We start from the raw sequence: 16406 nt of genomic DNA on the forward strand, positions 1-16406 counted from the left end.
AGAACCAACTTGTACCCCGGGTAAGTTTGCCACAGAATCAATGGGGAGGCCGAAACCACTGGAGAAATTTCGGGGACCGGATGTTTGATTGTGCCTGGTTGAGGCTGGAATAGCACATTATATATTGTCATTAGCTTATCACAAAGCCCAGTCTTCTAGTCCCAGCTTCTAAAATTCATGTCATGTTACACAAAATAAAAATTGAATGAAGAACCGATAAGGTTGAAAAAAACTGTGCGTGTACGTTGTTGGAGATGAAGTAGGTGCAGCTTTCTTGGTATTATGTTCTACCTCAAAGTAAATGTTAAAAATGGAATTAAGTTATTGCCTGTTATGCCTATGGTACATATTTGGAAAAGAGTTTCTTATGGACCCCCAACTCCTCTCTCTCACCACTAATCCTAACACTTAACAGTCTACCCTCCCAATGACAATTAAAATGGAGGAGGGACACTGAAGGAACAGGAACAGGATTAGGATTATAATTATTGGTGAGGGACCCCAATCTATATATCCAATTCAGCATAATGTTGAACTTGAGTGTCAATTGCTATCTCTTTGATTCAAACAGGTGGTTTTATGGAAATCGCCCTCACTGGCAAATTGTTGATGATACTTTTGTTTATTGCTTTTGTCCATCAATCATAGTTTGTCTCATTATAGCTTTGCCTAAGTTTAAAACTGTAACACTGTTTTTGTCCCACTTCAGTGATCACATCTCTGCATTCATCTCAAACCCCAAACTGTCTCAAAATTGATCAATGTCAGACTATCCCAGCCGGTTTTGTTAGCACCATGTAATCTCAAAACCTCAAAGTGTACATTTCTTTTATCCCTTAATAATTTCACTTAGATAAAACATAAACATTTGCATAAAATTAAATTAAACAGAGTTCAATTAAGATCAAATTACCAACCAGCTCATACTTCAATCTCAAAACGTATGACTCGGCTTTTCATCTTGGTATCTCCATCCAGACAAGGGATGTTGGTCCAAATACAAAATAACACAATTGGTAAATTTAGTGTAGTAGTGCTATTACTGTTTTATCTGTGTATAGGTGATTACACTCGGGGAATATTCTCTCCAGCTATCCCTCTTTAAAAAAATAATGCCTGTGTGTATGAAAAGGTGATAACATGACTGATGATGACATCTGAGGTGAGTAGGAGTTAATCACTCTATTGTTCACACCAGAGAGATGCATCATGGGAAACATCTCAATGCACGCATCGCTTTATTCATAATTATCCATCTTGATATCCAGATATATTTTTTTTTTTCATTTTAATTATTTTCTACAATACACATGCATAAATTAAAACCAGCAGCGTTTATCTACTTTTATAAAAATGCAACTGTAACCAATTTTATGTCTTTAAATTTATTTTTATATTTAGATGTTTTCAACACAGGATTACCCAATTTAAATTAAACACTAATTTTGAACTCAGCTCTGCTAGCAGTTTCAAACTTTGAAAGAATTGGGTTAGTCGTTCTGTATCGTGTGTGAAATGAATCCCATGTGACGTATACAATGTGCCTAAAATGCATTTCTTTGCAAGCATGCTTTGAGAGCATGTTCAATTTGTTGGATTTATAAATACAAAAAAAAATGGTATGGTTTATTGTGATGTAAACGCATTGTTTTTTTGGCAGCAAATCTAGCAGGATTCTGAAATAAAATAATGAAAACGCCAATGCACATGTGTGTTTGAAATATCTGTATGTATAGGTGAATTCAGGACATGTTTATATTTCTTTTATATTTGTTTTGTGAATGAACATTTTTACTGCACATACAATGTTTCTGGTGTTTCTGTCAAAATACAATATGAAACAGTCATTTTAAAATACTCAAACTTATTCATATTGTGATTTTAATAAATGTGTGGCTGTGATTTGGCTCGAAGTATAGCCACTGTATACTATGAGTCAGAACAATTAACGAAGTCGGAAAGTTTCAGTACTTCAAACATCAGGATTGATATTTATTGAACTATATAGAAATGCGAAACATCGACATCGACATCAGCTTGAAAATACATCCATTGGTAAAACAACAAAAATAATAATGGCGGAACCACAAGGTTCTCAAGTGTCACATGACTAGAAACTCAAGTTGTGATAGGTCGGTTCTAAACCAATAACTGATCGTTGTGATAACGTCATAAGTCAAATATAATATGATGGAAATATCAATAATCAAAACTAAACATCAAAGTTATTGCTGTACAGAATTAATACAGCAAATGGAATAATAATTATAGAAAGCATTTTAATGTCTAACTAGACAATTCAACTTAATTAACAAACACACCTATGATTCATATCTCGCCAGACAAAATGCTGTTTTAGTGTTAATTAATGCATTGACATTTGACAACCTGTCATGTCATATGCTGATAATGTCATGGTATGTTTGGCATACTCCATCCACATCAACTCAATCCTGTACATGTTTTACTCAAATACCGGTATTATATGTCCCTTCTCAGCTAAAACACATCAATATTTCAGACTTTGTCTTGGTTCAACTTACATTTGAATGATCGCAGCTATAATTTGATATTTTGACGGTATTTCACAGTATGAATAATTGAACATCGTTGAGGATGAGTAACTTTTCAATATGATTCTACTTTTCCAATGGAAAAAACATCATTGGGATCATGTTTTAAATCCTTTAGTCCAGTTTTTTTTTCTAAAAAATTGTAGAGTGTAATTCATGTTTATAATTTTGCTGGTTTCTGTATACACTCATATCATGCTTTTCTATATTTCGAAACTTTGTCCCAATCACCAGATTTTAGAAGATTAGATTCTGAACTTTGAAAAAATTGAAGAAACAAGTTATTTTGGGGTCTGGCTTCACTTTTGAATCATCTTTCATGCATTTGTGCGTTAAGGTACAGCTAGGTGCTTTTCACTTAAAATGTAAACAATAGCGGGATGTCAACTCCATGCTTGAAATAAACAACAACAAAATGTTTACATAGGGGAGCATGTGATGTTGTTTGCTGTGTGTTATGCAAGTGAATTCTTTTGCATCCGTATCATGCAACAGTGTCACCAATGTTTGGTTCAATATTTCTGGAGCTGTAATCTACCAAGTCCAACAGCAAATATATTCAAAATTTAACCTGCAGCAAATCTGTGGAGCATTAAGGCTGAGCTGAATATTCAGAATTTTCCGTGGTCTTTCATAAAATTGTAATACTATGAAGTTAAACAAGAATTCAACAAAGTATGCATGTATCAATCAACCTGTAGTGGAGGTTGATACGATGAGTACATATTTTGTGGTATTCTTGTAATAAGCTAATTATTATACATCTTTTCCTACTTGTAGTTCTAATTCACATTAACAAACTTCTTGCCTGTGTGATTATATATGTTGTGACGTGATTCTGATTCAGTCATGTTCAACATTGCTACTACAATCAATATGAAACAAGAAAAGTGAATGTCAAGTAATGACTATTCATGTTTGCCAAATAATGATGACAACACATTGGAGCATGTTGACTCATATAGGTCTGGATGGCTGGAATTTATTGTTTCCACTTCCAGCTATAATAATAATATAAGAAAAATGGTCTATGATTCCTCCTATTATGACATAGGGATGATATACATCTTATATTATTATTGTGTAGATATAAGAGTCCATTATTCCAAAACAAAAGTGCTTATATATTATTATTAGTTTATTAAACTTGAGAAATTATATTAAACTTTAGAAATTCCTAGTGTATAAATTGACAGACTGAATGTATTTATGTTTTATAATTTATTCAGTACTTTATACATGTAAAACCTCTTCTAAGGTGACAATGCCTGACAACCAATACAATTGTATAATATGATATCAAATCCTCTGAAAATCACTTTTTAGCCCCTGACTGCCCTGGGGGCATTCTGTCTGTCGTTTGTCTGTCGCATTATCTCAGAAGTTCATCACTGATTTCCTTTTCTGTTCAGATACAAAATGGTAAACTGTTGGCCATATTTGACCCCTTTTTATATGTGTAGAGCATTATTTCCAGGTTGGATCGCTGATTCTATTCAAACTTAGAATATGGGTTATGCCTGTTAGCATACTAAGGCACATTTAGTATTGTTCATTTTTTTTTTTTTTAAATTGGCCACATGTACTTGATACTTGATTTTGTTCGTTTTGCTTATACTGGTAACTTGAGAATACAATTAAAGTTTATTCCGATTTGGTACATCGGCAGTATATTATTTCATGAAGCTGGAAATTGATTTTTGTGGAGATTCTGTGCAGTATGGATGACCAGCATCCATTTTGTTTGACAAAAATCAGTAATTATCTCTTTTTTTTGACAGTTATGTTTATATCTCAAATTAACACTTCCAGTTTATGTTCAAACTTGGTTCACAGGCAATTGTTTTCTAGCACATCAAGGAAAGTTGATTATTTCACAATCAAATTCAAGATGCTCCACTGGTAGCCAGTCTGTTTGAAGAAAATCTGCAATTTTTGTCTGATTTTGCACATTTTGGCTTATATTTCCAATTACCGTAGGTCCAAATTGGTTCACAGAAAATTGTTTTCTAGCACATCAACAAAAGTTGATTTGCTTGACGAAAATCGATCATTTTTGCACATTTTTGCTTATATCTCTAATTTGGTTCACAGACAATCATGTTCTACCAAAAAGTCTGATTCGCACAATTTCGCTGAAACCAACCATCCATTGCTGTTCCCACGAACTTGTGCGTGATCGTGTCGGCAAAAACTGTATTTGAACTCAGTTAAATTGAATGATTTGATTGGGCGTGCCTGGATCCTGGATCTGTCAATCAGTGTAATTACTTTCATCAATTTCAAATTTAGACAGATATTGCTGTGTGATTTTGCTTTGATTTCCAACACAACATCGCAACACTCTGTCTTCGAGTTTTATTAACGAACTCATCAGAGCATGCACTGTTTTGTTAGATTTCGTTGACAACGAATATAGGTTTATAGTGGGAATCGGCCGAATATTGTAGGCTGGTGAAAACGATTTGTGTCAATCAAAGATGGTTGACTGGCAGCCATAGACCATACCACAATTCCAAATGATAGTATATTGTTGGATAGTTATGACCAAATGAAACACAACTCGTAAAGCGTATCTGTTCCCATAATTTGACATAACTATCCCACATGCACTATGTATGAAAGTGTACCTGTGAAGAAATGGAAAGATAATCATACAAGTTTTGATTCAATTTTTTTGTGCAAAATGAGTTGCCTAAAATTGGCTGTACAAGAAAATACTGTACATATGTGTTTTAGTATATGGATACATAGCTCGACATTTTGGGGCTTTTTTTTGCCATACTGTCTGTTTACACACATTCTGTTTCTCAAGAGCCTCACCCATGTCTGCTCCTGTACTTGTACTGAAACAGGCTTGCACTGTAGTATTGGTAAAAACTGTTTAAATTAAATCTTTGGTACAATTTTGGCATTGGTTACTTGAACACCATCACATGTTAACTGAAATCCAGCCACTTGGCTCCAAAAACACTGGTGTGCCCCAACAAAGTTGATACATGTTGCAAAAGGTAAATAAACTGGTTAATACTGAGGCATGACGTTAACTCTGAAGTACAATATAACAATGTAAACTTGTAACAATAAAATTTATAATATAAAACTGACTAAAATACATAACTCTTCAAGTAGTTGAAAGTCTATCATGGTGATGTAGTGGAAGATACACTGCCAATCCCCCTTATGTCAAGGAAATGATTTCTCTACACCCAACAAATGGTCACATGCTCTATTAGAACGAGATGTGGTATGTTTGCGTCTTCCATAAATTATTTTAAATATATGCCTTGAATTAAAAATCTATATGTACATATAGGAAGTGTAAGATCTGATTAAATATTGATAAAAATTTCACATATCAATTATGCATTTAAAGCGGGGAAGTTGTCACCTACGCATGCATCAGGTGGCCATAGCGTGTCATTTTTTAAAAACAAGTGTCTATCCATGAGCCTTTGCATTCTTAGCATGTGTTGTTATAATCGCTTGCGACTCAATTCCCCGCGCCTCAATTCCCCCCGCGTGCGCAGGTGACGACCCTCCCGCTTTAAATGACATTATATTCTAATGATAAAATGTGGTGGTTCAAAAAACTTGAATTTACTTCTGCATGTTAATTAGCTAGTTAGAAACATACCAAGGATTAAGTCAAGTACTAAGTATGCATGCTATCTATACGGTATATATGGTGATGAAGATTGTATGACCTCGTGATTTCCAGGTGTGTGAATGAAACGTTAAAACAAGGGAGTCGTCAGCTGCGCATGCGTCATATGGCCATAGTGTGTCATTGTTTACAAACAAGCATCTACCCATGAGCCTTTGCGGTTTTAGTGTGTGTTATCGTCGATTGGGACTCAATTCCCGTGCATTCCGCTTTAAGCCGATGACAGAAAACAGTGGGTGCTTGGAATTATTGCCATACTACAAAATGTAAAACACATGTAATACATGCTTTGCGAATAAACAAGGACACTAGCAGAAACAGCCAAGATGAGCATTAACCAGTCGTTTCACAGAATCACTTATTTGCATTATTTTGACATGTCACAGAAGCACTTTGTCACTAAAGGACACTATGTATAGCAAAGGTATGTTAAACATTCAATACTGGGAGTAATATGTTTGATATGAATCATCCTCTATTATATAGCGAAATACAAACAACGCATCATATATCATGTAATACATACACTACAATAAAATGAGATCAGGATAAAAGCTTCACATTTTAGTTACAAATAGTAAATGTCATGCCATGTATGGTAGAAACAGGAGAAAAATGAGTTAAAATTGATCTGTGATTCAAGCATAGGCGTGCTACAACTGTTACAACCTATACGTTGTGAAAGCTTAGATTCAGGTGAATGCAGTAGTGTGTGTGCTGTTCTAGGGACTAAAACCTAATAATTTTATTATAATTGTCATTTTTTTAAAAACTATTCGAGCACCGTTTTTTAGCACTTTCAATCATTTGAATGACCTGTGAATTGCACAGAACGTTTGTACCACTGTAGCCTGGAAAACTTTGTCTTGTTTTTTTCTTGATCTGCATGATTTGCATTCAGCTACAACCAAACAGAAAATTGATCAACATTACTTTGAACAGTTTTAACAAGCAGTAATTAGATAAACTAAAGCATAGATCAACACTCCTTGTACATTGTCATGAAAAGCAGCTCACAGAAAAGCAACACTCCAGAAAACAGAGGAAACCATGTGAAGTGCAAAACCACCTTTAGATATATTTCACTTACGAAATTTGCTATTGCATAATCTCTTTATACATATACAAGATGGTATTTGGATATATCTGAGCTTTCAGATGATGTATAGGTTGTTATAGTAGCATGCTTAGGAAATTTAAGAAAATTTCTGAATCACAGATCAATTTTTAATTTGCCCCCCCCCCCCTCATTGCTATCTTTAATAATAGAAACCTTTTTAGTAATTTTTGTTTCTGAGAATGATCTCCAGAGGGCGCTGCCTCTTGTCAAATTTCGTACAAAATATTTGTAACATTACAGTGGCAATATCTAGATATTACAGCAATTTACTGTGTGTATCAGATTTGTATCAGCTTTCTGCCTGACAAATAAAAAAAATAAAATAAAACCAAACAATTTATGAATGAAGGAAGAAAATTGTTCACTATCGTACATTTGATTTTAGTGAGCTGGGTTTTTGTATATTCACTGGGATTTGATTTAGTGCAGCAAAGTTAAAACATAACTATTAATTAAATAAGAAATCTGTAGTATGAATAAATTCACCAAAAGAAACATTATAAATAATAATAAAATTAATAAAGTAATGTACTACCTGGGGTTTTTCTAGAAAAAAAACTGCAAGAGGGAGCATTGCAATTCAGCAGCACCACCACAAAGTGGAGGAGATAGGGTTCTCTCTAGAGTGTGGAGTTCTTGATAATTCTAAGTTAAAATGGAGCATTCTATGGCTTCCTTGGGACCAAAATTACTATCAGACAGGTCACAGTTGAAGACTGGCCACATGTGATCCCTGGTCAATCGGAATTTTGTGGTTGTCAGAGGATCTGCTCCCTAGGACACTGCGTCATGTGCCCTTGTTTAAAAAAATCCCTGTAATACTACTATTTAGAATGCTATCTCTGGCGTGGTCACATAAATAAGCTAGTCTTTTGCCTTGGATCCAATCTACAAGTTGAGGAATTTAAAACTCTACATAATAGGATATTTAAATATATCTATTCAAAACTTCACAAAATATGTACAAAGTCGTGTGCATATAAATTTACAGAATGTTTAAGAATTCTTTTTTTCACTTTGAAGGATTTTATGAATTCTTTTAGTATTATTTAGTAATTAGCTGTAATCCTGCAATTGTTGATGTATGGTGTATTTGATCTTTGGAATGTAAAAATGTTATCAGAGGCAAATCATATGAAATAAATATGGGGTAGTTTGTCAAGATGGCTGCCACTATTGTGTCATAATGATATTTTTCATGTCCAAAACAAAAAAGCATCTCAGCTGAGATAACTCTGCTGTTAGAAATGCACATTTCAATTAAAAAACTGAAGTTATCACCAGAAAATGAACAAATCAAGGTACCTATATGTATAGTATCAAAGCAATCAGACTTGCTGTTTTTAACAAGAAGTCGAAAATATCACTTTTTACCAAAAATGACAAAAATATTCATCAAAATTAGAGAATTGAAGATGTCATTACAAAATGAACATAGTGGTCTACCTAAAGTACATATGCACCAAGTATCAAAACAATAAGGCTTGTAGTTGTCAAGAAAAAGTCGAAAAAGTAAAAAGTTGGCACGGACAACGATGGACAATCACTCATAATGATAAGCTCCGCTCAACAGCGAATGAACAAGAATGAGCTGTGTAAGCATGAAAGGTGGAAAAGCCTATGTGTGTTCGAATAACATTTACATATTTTAGTACAAAGTTAATTTTTTTATTGTGCCTGCAGACTTTGTCCATCTATTTAAAATGTTCCCAATTATTTGTTTGTGTTCATTTCCACTCTATTAAATTTCCTTTAGTATATACTTTCTTCAGCTGTTGAATCAAACTGGTTGAGTTACCAACTATTTTACAGTTCACTACCCTAGGTTAAACAACCACTGTCTATACAGCAAAAGTTGTGAATTACCTGGTCTTTGATGTAACCATAGTCACCAAGGCTGACTGGTTTTCCAGAACAGCTGATGCCTGAAATGCTTGTGGCTGACTGCTGACTGACCCTTGAACTCTGTCCACCTGCAGATGTTTCCACTAGTTATTATCCTATAAAATCTATATATACTTCAACAGCCTCTCTGTATAACACAAATTACCATGGAACTGTAAATGTGCATGTTGCTAAAGTTGCATACATGCAGGAAACTAATGTCTGCAAGGGTCCTGGCAAATGTTGTATATTTTCGCATCTATTAATAAAAGTTTATCATTCCTGATGGAATGCCCAGATGATATCTCCATGTCACTTCTCTTTAATTGTCACGGCTAGTGTTCACTGTTTCCATGTTTTAATATGATTAGAGAAGATCGAATAACTGAAATTGCTATTGAATAATCTAGTTTTTAGTATGTGTGTATGCTTTGTTGTTGGAGTGTAAATGTTGGTTCAGTTATAAAATGGATGGTGATCTATGCATGAACATCGCTATGAAGTTCAGATCTTCTTCTGATATGTATCATTAATGATAATAAAACTTCCTGTAATAATCATAGTTATCTTTGTACCACATAGATCACAAGCTTTTTTTTTTCATAAAACGTATTTTGTACGTCATTGCTGTTATTTCTTGGAGAAATAATTTTCGGGCAGAATGATAATGAGATTTTTAAACTGGATTCTTCAATCCCCTGGATTGTATCATTGACTTGTGGAATATTATTTTTATTGTGTAAACAATTTGTCTATTGTTACCCCTCATCTTTTTAATACAATAAGGAAATAAACTGTAGTTTAATCTAATAAAAAAGTTTGTGCTTTAAAAGGTATTGCAAAGTATGCACAAAAGCAGTAATGTTATCGTAATGACGACTGATGTGTAGCAGAAGTTGATGCGATTCTGCACTGCCTGAGTACGTACTTTGCAGTATACTCGTGGTAACCTTTACTATACTTCTACCTTTTCTTGCTTATAGTCGTTATTTAGAGACATATAACAGCCTGCAATGCCAGTGGAAATATTTTTTTGTCTTCACTCTCCATTGCTGTCAGTGACTGATTCTAATTCAGTCAGAAAATACATTTTTTGTACTCTTTCCTCTCGCTCATTGTACTCAATATCATCGAGCGATAATTATTTTGCATACACACTATTACACCAAGCGATATATAAACCATTAATTACATAATAAACTTGCTGCCCATGTGTCATGATCGAACAAATGAGGACTTATGGAGTGTGCGTTTGTATCTGTTCGAGCTGTATCTTTCATCATACGTCTTGTTGCATATATGCATGTTTATTTGTTCTGCCATCAATTTCAAGACGGTCAAATTGCTGCCATTTTAATGTTAACAGACCATGATGTTTTTTTCATATTGGATTCAAAAAGATTGAATCAAATGCTGTTCTAGAGCCATGTCTCTGGCACAGATTGACTGATCGCAATCAAACTTTAAAACTACATTATGCATCATGTAATTTGTTTTGTGTCCTGATTCAAAAATTTCTGTTTTTACTATTTAACTAACAGGGACTCTAGCATGACTTGATGACTTGTTTTTTTTTTTGAGGAATTGAAAATTTACAGCTACAGTTAGTGACCATCACTATAGCTTACACGGCAACCTGTGTGTAAAGACCACTTGGATTATGGGACTAGCTTTATATTATTTGGTGCAATAGTACCATCTCATTATTTTCTGGACAGATATGTCAAATGCACAAGTTGATGATCCATAAAGAATTAATCCAATCTCTGTATAAAGACCACCTGCCTATAAAGACATTTTTAATGAAGTCTTTTGAATGGTCGCTACTACTGTACCAGTATAACACACATTTTATTGACTTGTGCATATAAGCGGACATGAAATTTAAAGATTTGTATTAATCTCATCCAATCATGCTGTACAGTGCCATGTATAAAAATTAATCCTTAATCTCCCACTGTATCTATATAAACCTGGTATGCAACAGAACGCAAATACACAAGTGTAAATGGATGTCCTCAACTGCAATACGGGTATGCAAGTTGAAAAAACATGGTCGAGTTCAGAAAACAACAGTTTTTTTTTTTACAGTACTTTACTAACCTTATTATAGTTAGTTGCCTATTCCGGGGCAGGGGTTTTTAATATGAGGGGGAGGGGGTTAGAAAAACTGCAAATTATTTTTTGTCTCTTCACATTTTGAGTTAATTTGTTTTTAATCATGTTGCTTAATTTTTTGCTTTTCTTTTAAATGTATATGATTTTTTTCCCTGTGCAGGATTTTTTTTATTCAAAATTTTCTTTATATGAATTTAAAATATACCCCCTAGATTGTAATGGTCAAACCCTTACTGGCACAATGCAACTATCTAAGGTTAATTAATACTTGTGGTTAGGACACTTACATGATTAAATTTGGCACATGATGTTGTACGAGTGTAATTACATTGTCTACCAGATGGTTTAAGGTCTGTGTTTATGATGACTGTGTTACTGCATGACCAGTTTCAGTTTTTTTATTAATAAGTTATTTTTTCTGTATTTATATAGTAGTTGCTTTAAGGGAATTATGAAATAGCGTTGATGTGTCAGCTGTTCAGGTTCAATAATCAAACCAACTTTCACACGTAATGCATTTATTGTGGCCAGTTTAGGAACATATTGCACTTGAATTCATATATTGAGAATGCACCATTATTTCTGTAGGGGAGAAGCGTTGATTAGAATGATGGGATATTTGGTGGCAATTTGTGTAGCCACAACTGATATCGGTCGTACCCAGCATAATAATTACATTGGACTGTATAAACCCAAAAAATTAAAAACCAGAAAATGAATGACCTGCATATATAAGGCAAGTCATACAAAATAAGTGTCTCCTATAATTAACAACTAATTCATGAGTGAACTCATTTTTATTACGATGTGACACACATTCTTGGAGAAGAAATTTAAAATGGTGGTGCTAGTTAAAAAAAAAGTATTGTTCTCTTTAATGTCATTGTGAATCAGTTACTGATTTATGGTGTATTTATATGGGTTTTTAAATATAAAACTGTTGAAATTATCGATATTAATTATGTGCTATACTGTATAGTGTTGCTTTATTTTTCCATTCCGATCACTATTAAATTATTTCAAATTCAAATCAAAAAGACAACACCTCTTTTTATTCCAGGCATATAAGATGCTCACTGCAAAATTCAAAACAAAACTAAGAATTTGACGGTGAATTCAAACCACTCGTTTCAAAATCCAAAGTCTTCGGACTTGAAATGCCTCCCATGAGAAACTAGAAAAAATCAGCCATCAGCATCGATAAGAACCAAGATGGACATGATATGATAGTAAAAACAGTGTCAGTACATGATGACGAATACCTAAAGAGACAAAGTGCACTCTAACAAATCATTGTTTACAGCCATTATGCCAGAAATTCGTGAGTTGGGTTGCATTTCAGATCATTGCCTCCAGCTATTACATCATTTGTGGGCTTTATCTTGGAGCTTACTAAAGCTTTGTGCTTAGAATTCCACTTTACATTAATTCTTAATGTGCTTTTATTTTGTTTGGTCATTTTACATTATATTTTACTTCTCCCCCCCCCCCCCTTTTTGACACCTTTTTTTGCAATCCCTGATGTAGTATCTGTGGTGGTGATCGTTTTTCATTAAGATATAATTCGGTGTTGATATACCAAGCTTTTCATTGCTTTTCTGTTTACTATTCCTCTGATAGTTGAAAGTTATGGTTATATTGCCAGTCTATAACATTTATTGCTTAAATTTCTAATTAGTATTCCACGTAATGTATCATTTGAATGCAAATGTTATATCAATGGGTTGTAACTGTCTAGATTTAGACAAAAGAACAACATTCTCCACTATACAGTATATACCTATGCAAATGTTATATCAATGGGTTGTAACTGCCTAGATTTAGACAAAAAAACAACATTCTCCACTATACAGTATATACCTATTGTTAATCTGTTTTTTTTTTCTGTATTCAATTTTTGGTTAATCGATCTAAGGCTTCAATTTTATGAATTTTGTAATTTGAAAAAGAAAATTTTTTTTCAATTGTATCGGTAAAACAGCTATATACCTTATGTATATATATATAGTTCAAGACCGTCGCTAATAATTTTTCTGAGAAATGAAGACAAAAATTACTGCACAAAATAGTCCTGTACTCGGAGATATCAGAAAATGTGTATCCAGTTATAATGGAAATGTTATTTTTTTAAATAGTTCCATGCTGAAAAACAACTCTGGCCATTCAATGTAAATGTTTCTTTCCCTGGCTTTGAATTGCAAGTGCAAGACATACAGTAAATTTACTTATTCATGTAATACTGTGAAAGTTTATATTTTAATGAATTCTGGTGTTCTTTTTTACGTAACTTTTAATTTTGAGTGTTACATTTAAACGCATTTTTTTTTTTATTTTAAAAGAATTACAAGTATTTTTTTTCAGCTTCTGAAATAATTAACTGCTAAATACTATGGCAGTGGTTATTTACATACATTCATGTAATTATTATCCATCAGTTTCTTTAGACATGAATACTGACTGCTTTTTGTACCTTGCCTGGTGTATAATTTCAATCAGAACTATTATGACCTTCAACATATCAAAGGACAGTTGAAGCCTTTGAGAAACGCTATATCCTCTTTGTGGGAAAATGATGTTGTTTCCATGACAACACCACTGTTGAGGTCAGCTTCGGGGTTATTGTCCTTTATGAACAGAGCTACGCGATTGGTCAGGGCCTTTTCCATTCTGAGATATTATGTGCTGGCCAAGCTTTGATTGATTTTTATTGAGGATACATGTATTCACTAGATCTCTTTTATTTTTATGTCGACTTCTTTTCACGCAATGTATATTTGTACGATGTTCTACCATCAACTGTTGTTCTTTGTCTTATCTAACAAAGAATTTTTACATCGTGATTTTTAATTTGTGCATATTTCAACTAAATCACTCATCCTTTTAATGAGGTTCCCTATCTTTGTATTTTACGGCCGAATTAATTTCTTGTTGATATTAGTTAATCATAGCTTTGTATATATTGTATATAAAACGTGTAGTTGGTTTATAGTCAACCCATTAAATTGCACTTGTCGTGATAAGACAAACATCAAAAATGAAATGGTGAAAATTAATTTAAAGGAACCATCATCATTGTCTTGTATAATTGTTTCTTTTTATTTCTGACCTGGAACAGATTAAATTGTCTATATTTGTGAACATGTTATTTTCGGGAGAAGGGGTTGAGACCAAAAGTAGATGTCATATAACAAATAGAAATAGAAAAAAAAAGTTCCTGGTCATTTTTTCTTTCCAAATCTGATAAATTGTGCTTTGTTTTGATTTATTACGAAAAGTGTTTTTGGTTAATTTTTTTTTTCATTTCTGACAAAAAAAAATTATGGTCATGATGACCAGAAATATGAATATTTTTTTTATTCAAGGTCTCGTGCAAAAGCGGTGTTTCAAAATCCAAAAATACTGTATGCACATTTCTGTTTTAGTAACACTTCTGCTTTTGTTGACAATTTAGTCCACTACATACTTTTGAATGTCCTGACTAGATCCATATACTGATTTGAATTGCAATGTTGTAAAAACATGCCGACAAATGTAATCATCAATAATAAATTGAATTATCCATGATATGTGCTGATTTGATTATGCTTAGTACTATTATGTTAACAGGTTGGACAGGTGTTCATTTATAGAATACTAAAACTACCAAATAATAATATTGCTTGCTATGTCGAATGACAATATGTATTCCTAAAATACAGATGTAATATTATCAAGTAGAGTGATCAAGATGACTTTTGAAATTATTCTCAAAACAAGTGAATAAGTGAAAATTGGCAAATTGCATGTTTGTATAAAAATTTAAAAAAATATATGGATTTTACTGTATCTCTACCCGAACCTAAATTGCATTTTATGTAAACAGGATTAAAATATTATACATATTGATCATAAACACAATTCTATTAAACTGCATGCACTACTAATAGAACAAATACTGTATTTGTGATGTTAAGTGCTGTACTTTGTTACACATGCTATCGTGTATGAACTCACAGAATTTGTAGGGAGCGGATTTTACACCAACAAGTGTCAGTCAAACGTTTTCAGAGAGCCAGCAATATACTTAAAATCATATTAATAACACAGTATTTGCATCACAATCGAAACATTTTTGCTCAATATAACAATAGTCCTCAACTTTTAAATGATTAGTATTAAATTTATTAGTTATGATGATCATGCTTTGCTGGTACCAACATGTGAAAATGCTTATCAGTGTAAATATTACAGATAACCATTCTATGAATTTATGCTGAGCATGTAATTTAATGAGAAGGAAGAATCCGTTTCACAATTGATTAGAGAGAGATTACTTCTAGTCATGTGACAGGAAGTGGATGACTTTGAAATTGATTGGCTCTTGAAGATTATAACAACATACTGACATTAAGCACGGCAAGGACAAGGAATCTTAATTGAATGATTTTGTAGAATTAGGCCATGTGATATTTTTAAATCAAACCGTGCAATAAAATCAAACAGTGGTCAGATATTTAATTAAAAGGATCAAAATATTTTTTCCAAATCTGTGAAAGCTTAAGGATTGAGTTCTCAATTAACATGCTGTGTTTTGCTTTATTCAATGATTATTGAAACTCGTAGTAGGTCAGCAATCTTGAATTGTATTCCAACGCGACAATTAATGATTAAGAAAGATTTACTATCCAAATTCCTGCACCCATAGTAAATTTGGATCAGTGGCAAACATTAACATTTCTTGCATACCCCCCCCCCTCCCCCACTGTCCATTCTTATTTGTACCATCAAGGATATATTAGATAAGGGTATGCAACTCAGATATTCATATATAATATAGATATGTGATGAAGATTTCATTTGGTGCGAGTTTCGTGCACAGGGCAATCAAACCTATTTCTAACCAATATAGCTTTGAAGAATGCTGTGGACCCAGTCTTGTACAGTTCAATTGTGACCGTCAATGCATTTGCAGTCTATATTTAGTGTTGTGGTAATTCTGATAACATTACCCAAGTTTTTAAACAAAATATTTATGTGTCACAATTACGTTGTGAGACATGGATCT

At 33.1% G+C, this 16406-nt stretch overlaps 1 long non-coding RNA gene across 1 annotated transcript in view; it reads left to right on the top strand.

Moving 5' to 3' along the window:
* The first annotated feature begins 1105 nt into the window (after positions 1–1105).
* The window catches only part of LOC144352766 (uncharacterized), a 37492-nt gene continuing 22191 nt past the window's right edge, over positions 1106–16406 (top strand). The window contains exon 1 of the long non-coding RNA XR_013420658.2: positions 1106–1162. This is a non-coding gene — a long non-coding RNA (uncharacterized LOC144352766). The remainder of the gene's footprint in view (positions 1163–16406) is intronic.

This window comes from Saccoglossus kowalevskii, chromosome 2 (assembly GCF_978046115.1).
Source record: "Saccoglossus kowalevskii chromosome 2, keSacKowa6.1, whole genome shotgun sequence".
NCBI classification, from domain to species: domain Eukaryota; kingdom Metazoa; phylum Hemichordata; class Enteropneusta; family Harrimaniidae; genus Saccoglossus; species Saccoglossus kowalevskii.